The 7,500-nt window shown below is 31.6% G+C and overlaps 1 protein-coding gene across 1 annotated transcript in view; it reads right to left on the bottom strand.

Moving 5' to 3' along the window:
* The window catches only part of LOC137644624 (serine-rich adhesin for platelets-like), a 739,321-nt gene that overhangs the window by 99,608 nt on the left and 632,213 nt on the right, over positions 1 to 7,500 (bottom strand). The window lies entirely within an intron of this gene.

The raw sequence follows: 7,500 nt of genomic DNA, 5'->3' as shown, positions 1-7,500 counted from the left end.
ATGATGAGTCATATGAATATATAGGTATATCTCTAATGTAGATTTTAATAATCCGTAGACTGAGCAGGCGTGAGTGTAAACTAAAAAATCTATGGTGGGTGATGGGGGTTATCCTTCTACAGCGTCTCCAGTGCCGTGGCGAAGAGTTAAAGTTGGTGTACAGTATATGGTGATGGTGATGGTGGTGTCTTACGATGCAGGCACAGTACATAGAGGCTGAGGGTTTGTACCGTCATAGACATACAAATCAAAATAGAGAGTAAACCCTTCCGTTCATTTTGCCCGTCGTCCATTTTGCCATGCAAGTTCTCGGTGTGACGAGCAGACAAGACAAGATGTACGGAAGGCGTAAAAAAAAAGACGGTCCCCAGTGCACATACAAAAAAAAATAATAATAGGTCATCAATCATGACTATTTGCAACTTATAAAACGTGTGGTAACAGAGAATATATAGAGAAAAAGCAGTGTTACCACTGTACACAGCTGTTGTACCTTAGTAATGATCTATTGCAGTATTGAACTTCAGGGTGGCAACATTACATTCACCTTTTTTTTATATAAATAGTATAAGACTTTATGAATAAGAGGAATAATTCTTTTCCTCTTTCAATGGCTTGACTTTGTTAAAATGAACTTAGATATACATCCTGAATAACAAAGCCCCTTTAAATAAAAGATTGAATGTGTCAATACATTTACATATCTGTCTACAACCAAAAAAAATTCTGATACTCCATAAATAGATAAGTAGATAAGTCACTAAGTTAAAAATAGATAAGGACACTATAAACAGTTAAGAATTCCTACACCTTGGGCTTACTAGCCAAATGCAAAGTTCATAAAAGGATATAACAGATTTGTTTTGATATCTACATAAAAATTGGAGGTGAAATATTCGTAAAGGCGAATGCAAGTTCATACAACATGCTGGGAGGATGTCTTGACTTTGGTGCTCATTATGAAGAGTAATTGACATAGCAATTTACTCATAGGAGCAAAAAAGTGTATGTGTATATTAAAGTGAACATCGAGAATTTTTGAAGTGGGAATAGTGGACCAACTGAACTTCCTGTAGGTAAGACTTTAACCACGATGAAAAAAAAAAGTGTGTATAATAAAAAAAATGTGAAGATGATAATTTTTGAAATGAAAATAGTGGACCAACTGTGCTTACTGTAAGTAAGAATTTACCCATGGGAGAAAAAAAAAGTGTGTGTATAATAAAAAAGTGAACATCCAGAATTTTTGAAATGAGAATAGTGGACCAACTGTCTTTACTGTAAGTAAGACTTTACCCATGGGAGAAAAAAAAAGTGTATAATAAAAAAGTGAACATCCAGAATTTTTGAAATGAGAATAGTGGACCAACTGTCTTTACTGTAAGTAAGACTTTACGCATGGGAGAAAAAAAAAGTGTATAATAAAAAAGTGAACATCCAGAATTTTTGAAATGAGAATAGTGGACCAACTGAACTGAGCATCCAGAATTTTTGAAATGAGAATAGTGGACCAACTGAACTTACTGTAAGTAATTTCACCCATGGGAACAAAAAAAGTTTGTGTATAATAATAAAAAAAAAGAGTGAACATCGACCATTTTTTTAAAATGAGAATAGTGGACCAACTGGGCTTACTGTAGGTAAGACTTTACCCATGGGAGAAAAAAAATGTGTATAATAAAAAAAAGTGAATATCGACCATTTTTTAAATGAAAATAGTGGACTAACTGTGCTTGCTGTAGGTAAGAAACCAGCTTGATTGTGTTAGTGATATCCAGGCTAATATTCATGACCAATCTATTTACATCTATCAACAGAGATGCTTTATATTTGTTAATATATAAAAGAGATGTGTACGTGAATATGTAGACTACATCTACCCCACAATGTTAGAGGGTAAAATTTTTGCATGTCTAGAGCCTGGTTATGCTCGCATGATTCTGTATCTGTGGACTGTATTATAAATACATATGTATACATTCAAACACTCATGTACACAAATGACATTATCCATACAGTATATTTATTTATATACAAATATATATATATATATATATATATATATATATATATATATATATATATATATATATTTATATACATTTTATATATATATATATATATATATATATATATATATATATATATATATATATACACTATATAAATATCGTGTGCATATACATAACATATACATATGTATTATATATAATATACAGTATACATATATATGTATATAAATAATACGTATACATGTGCATATATATATATATATACATATATATATATATATATATATATATATATATATATATATATATATATATATATATACTGTATGTATATATATAAACATATAAACATATAGATATACATACTGTACATATATTACATATATGTATGCATGTATGTATGTATGTATGTATACGTGTCATATCCTTTTAAATCTCTAATTTTTCCATCATCAATCATATTTACTCTTATGTGCCTTCATACTCTCAATTCCTCCATAATTACCCCATCGTATTAGTTTTCTTGACCTCTTGTGACCTTACTCTTGTTACCATCTATTCTTAACTTTGTCATCTGGCAAATACTCGTCAAAATCAGCTTCAGCAGCTTTTATTCAATTTACTCAATCACCCCAGTATATTTGCAAACATCATCCTTCTACATGGTATTCAAAAGTCAATTTTCTTCTCCCAAAACTATCCTTTCCATGATGTCTCGCATCACTCCATACATAGGGGCTCACTTCATACAAGCGGATCGAGTCCGCGCGGTTTTTTTGTCAGCGCGGATTATCCCAACACTATCCTTTCCTTGATGTCTCGCTTCACTCCATACATAGAGGCTCATTTCATACCAGCGTATTGAGGCAGCGCGTTTTTTGTCCATGCGGATTAGAAATTAATGAAGCCGTTCATAGGCTGCACGCTCGGAGGATATTCCGAACGGCAGTGATTTACTAGTGGCGCACTGCTAACCCGTGTGGTCCTAATGAAGCAGCGTATAGAAACTACAAAATCCTCTTGGGAAGACATGCTTCCTAACTCATGTAAATATTTCCGTACGGAAAAAATCCGCCCGTGAACAGCGGACCAGGAAGGTGGAACAGAGGACACATAACACAAACTAACTTCAGATCCAATTTCACACAACAGTAAATTAGACGCAATTCTCCATACATAGGCTTAAGACACATTTCAATTCCAACAAAATTTTCCAACAGTCATCACCAACCAGTCATTTATACAATATACTGTATTCTCAATACCCTACACATCAACGCATTACCAGTTCAATCGTTTATACAAATTTTCCTGACTTTAAAATTCACGCATCATCCTCTTCACACCAATCCCTCTGTTACTAACCATTTTAGTTCAATCAGCATGACCAAATCTCACCCAATAAACAGAGTATGCTATTTTTCTATAATTCTCACAGTTGCCTTTATCACTAGAAGTTTTGAGTAATAGAACAATTATCCTTCTCCTCACCATTTCTTTAGGATCTTTCCCTTAACCATACATACCTTATGGGCCCTGGTTAGCAAATATCCGGTGTTCCACAGGGTAGTGTTCTTGGCCCATTACTTTTCATACTATATACACATGACATGTGGTTTGGCCTAGAAAACAAGCTTGTTGCATATGCAGATGATGCTACTCTCTTTGCATCAATTCAATCCCCTGAATGTAGATCTGGGGTTGGTGAATCCCTTAATAGAGATTTAGCTAAAATTAGTGCATGGTGCATATTATGGGGTATGAAGTTGAATCTTAACAATACTCAAAGTTTGATTGTAAGTAGGTCAAGGACGGTGGCTCCTCAACATCCGAATCTCAGTATTGATAATGTTTCTTGAAATTTGTACGACTGTTTTAAAATTTTATGTGATTCTCGACAGCAAATTTACTTTTGAGAAACACATTAGGTCTGTTTCTTCTTCAATTGCACAAAAAATTGGCTTTTTGAGAAAGTCATTTAAGATTTTCGGTGATCAATCTATTCTAAAGAAGAGTTTTAATTCTTTCATTCTACTTATTTTGATTATTGTTCTCCTGTCTGGTATTCAGCTGCTGATTCTCATCTTAATTTGTTGGACAGAAACTTACGGTCTATTAAATTTCTTATTCCTGATCTAGATATTAATCTTTGGCACCATCGTTCAATTAGTTCATTATGCTTGTTGCATAAGATTTTTCATAACTCTGACCATCCTTTATATTCAGATTTCCCTGGACAATTCTATATTGTTCGTAATACTAGGCAGGCAGTTAATTCTAATAGCCAGGCCTTCTCCATCATGAGGCTCAATACTACGCAGTATTCTAGACGTTTTATTCCAGCTGTTACCAAGTTGTAGAATGATCTTGCTAATCGGGTACTTGAAGCAGTAGAACTTCAAAAGTTCATAGTTGGAGCAAATGCTTTTATGTTGACCAGGCTGGCATGAGTCATTTTATAGTTTATATATGACATATCCGTTTTTGACGTTGCTAATAGTTTATATAGGACATATCTGTTTTGACGTTGTTACTGTTTTAAGAATGATTTATTGTTAATTTATTCTCATCATTTATTTATATCCTTATTTCCTTTCCTCACTGGGCTACTTTTTCCTATTGGACCCCTTGGGCTTATAGCATCTTGCTTTTCCAACTAGGGTTGTAGCTTGGCTAGTAATAATAATAATAATAATCGCCGCCATAATGCAAACTCTCAAACTGTTATCCAAATTTCTGGTGTTTTACTTTCTTTCACAACTTAATCTCTTCATTCATCCTCAATAACAACTTCCATAAGCCTTTTCTGCCTTACAGCCTCAGTTCCAGGATTTGAAAAACTCCGTTCAGGCGCTCTCCTACTTTAGACACTCAGCAAAATGTAAATGACAATGAAAGGAAATAATCTTCAAATAAAAATCTAGCACACAATACTGGAAAAGTCTCTCCAGTTCTAATGATACAAGGCAAACCGTATAGAATTAAATAATTTTGTTCCAAACCACGAGAGGTCAAATAAAAGTGCTGGCAAGAAGTGTTGAATTCGCGTTCAACAGCATCTCTTCCATTTCATCTTTCATTCTAAGATCCTTTGTTTATCAAACATTCCCTTCATTTACTTCAGTGTAAAATACAATATATGCAGTATATATATATATATATATATATATATATATATATATATATATATATATATATAAAATGTATATTTGTATATATGTATATCATTTATATATATATACATATACATCATATATATATATATATATATATATATATATATATATATATATATATATATATATATATATACATCATATATATATATACATCATATATATATATACATCATATATATATACATCATATATATATATATATATATATACATTCATATATATATACATCATATATATATATATATACATTCATATATATATACATACATATACATATATATATATATATATATATATATATATATATATATATATATATATATATATATATATAGAACATCATATATAGCATATAACATACAATACATAATAAATATACATTATACATATATCTATATATACATATAAGCATATATACAAACATGAATATATATATATATATATATGTAAATATATGTGCGTGCGTGTTTGTGTGACCACTCACTTTGTAACTTGTTCCTTCAATAGTACACCATCTTAAATGATTACATCATAAATGTAGTTGTGAAGTGGCGATACATAAAATGAATGAAAAAACTATTTCCTGAAGCAAAAAAAAAAAAAAAAAAAAAAAAAAAAAAAAAAGATGCAAATAAAAGACTACAATAATTTAAGCAAGTCTCCACAACATTCATTACTTGTGGAAAGATGATAAACAGTTACAACAGCAACATAGCTACGCTATATGAGCTATAATATCTCTTGCCAACAGCTGACATCTAACCAAGTAAAGACTCTAGATTTGATGTATTGCGCAGTTTTTCTTCCCTAAGCACAATCGTGGTCTTTCATCTAAGCACTAAGAGGGAAAGACAAATTTATTCTATAAAGCTATTCCACTGAATTGGAAAAACGAAAAGAAATCTTGTAGAAAAAAGTTACACAGGAAGATATATTCTATAATGTGGATAAAAAAAAAATCTGGATTCAGCTGATCTGGGTGCAACACAGTTAAGAGTTACTCTTTCTGCATCCACAATGTAAATGGTTGATAAGGTTATTTTGTCTAAGACATTTTATGCTTTTAACCCCTATTGTGGACATAATACTGAATGTTGTATGTATATATGGATGAAGTAAATCGGTTGAAATAATATAAGAAGTTAAATCAATTATTTAAAAAATATAGGTTTTTATCAAATTCAAAGGAATCCTGCCTTTAGCAGAAAAAAAATGTACACACATGTCAATTCTACTATGAAATACAGTGCAGCTCATGTAACTACTTTATGAGAGCATATTTACAATCAGAGGAAGCTTATTGTGCACGAATCCCACAGGGATGAAAAAAAAAGTAATGTTTATTTTTATACAAGAACTTATAAGAAATGTTCATCCACATTTACGCAATACACGTACAAGAGTTTTCTAGATGATTATCAATGCGTGAAGAGCTACGCCCAATCTATAATTCAAGATTACTCTTATACACATACATACATTATCTGTATACTTTATACACAAAGCCCATATACATATATAATTATTCAAACGTACATAAAAATACAAATGGAAATACATATATAAATTTTAATGTTTAATATAGAATGATATTCAGTACGTATACTGTTATGCAAATATATTATACCGTTTTAAGTATGTAAATATATGCATATGGTGTGTGTATATACACATACATAAAATAAGTTTATCTTTTTCCTTTAATTTCTGTACATCACATCCACCCATATATTTCTTTTTAACAGAAGCTGGGGATCGCTTTTGCAGTGAATAAAATCATACCCATGCAAAGATTTGAGAAAAATAAAAAAAAGAATAAGAAGCCAATATCTTAAACGCTTTACCTATCCTGTCCAGTTTAGGCAAAGGGGTTTAAAATATGAGTGGCTTCCCTAATTGTGTATGGATCCTCCCAACATGTACTTGATGATGTAGGGGTTTGCCAATGTGAGGCAATTATGTAAAATATATTTATATATATATCTACATATATATATAACCAGTGCAAAGCGCCACATACAAAATGTACAAACATTCTTATGGTGTGCATGAAAATAGCAGTCTATAGTCCATTTCTTTTAGCGATGCATATTTGCACCGACTCGCGGCGGTGCCCTTTTAGCTCGGAAAAGTTTCCGGATCGCTGATTGGTTAGAATTATCTTGTCCAACCAATCAGCGATCCGGAAACTTTTCCGAGCTAAAAGGGCACCGCTGCGAGTCGGTGCAAATATGCATCGCTAAAAGAAATGGACTATAGTCACTTTAGTCTTATTAGACACAAGTTTTGTAACGATTAACATATTGAAA

This window comes from Palaemon carinicauda, chromosome 7 (genome assembly GCF_036898095.1).
Source record: "Palaemon carinicauda isolate YSFRI2023 chromosome 7, ASM3689809v2, whole genome shotgun sequence".
Taxonomy (NCBI): Eukaryota; Metazoa; Arthropoda; class Malacostraca; order Decapoda; family Palaemonidae; genus Palaemon; species Palaemon carinicauda.
This window is presented reverse-complemented; position numbering and strand designations above follow the sequence as displayed.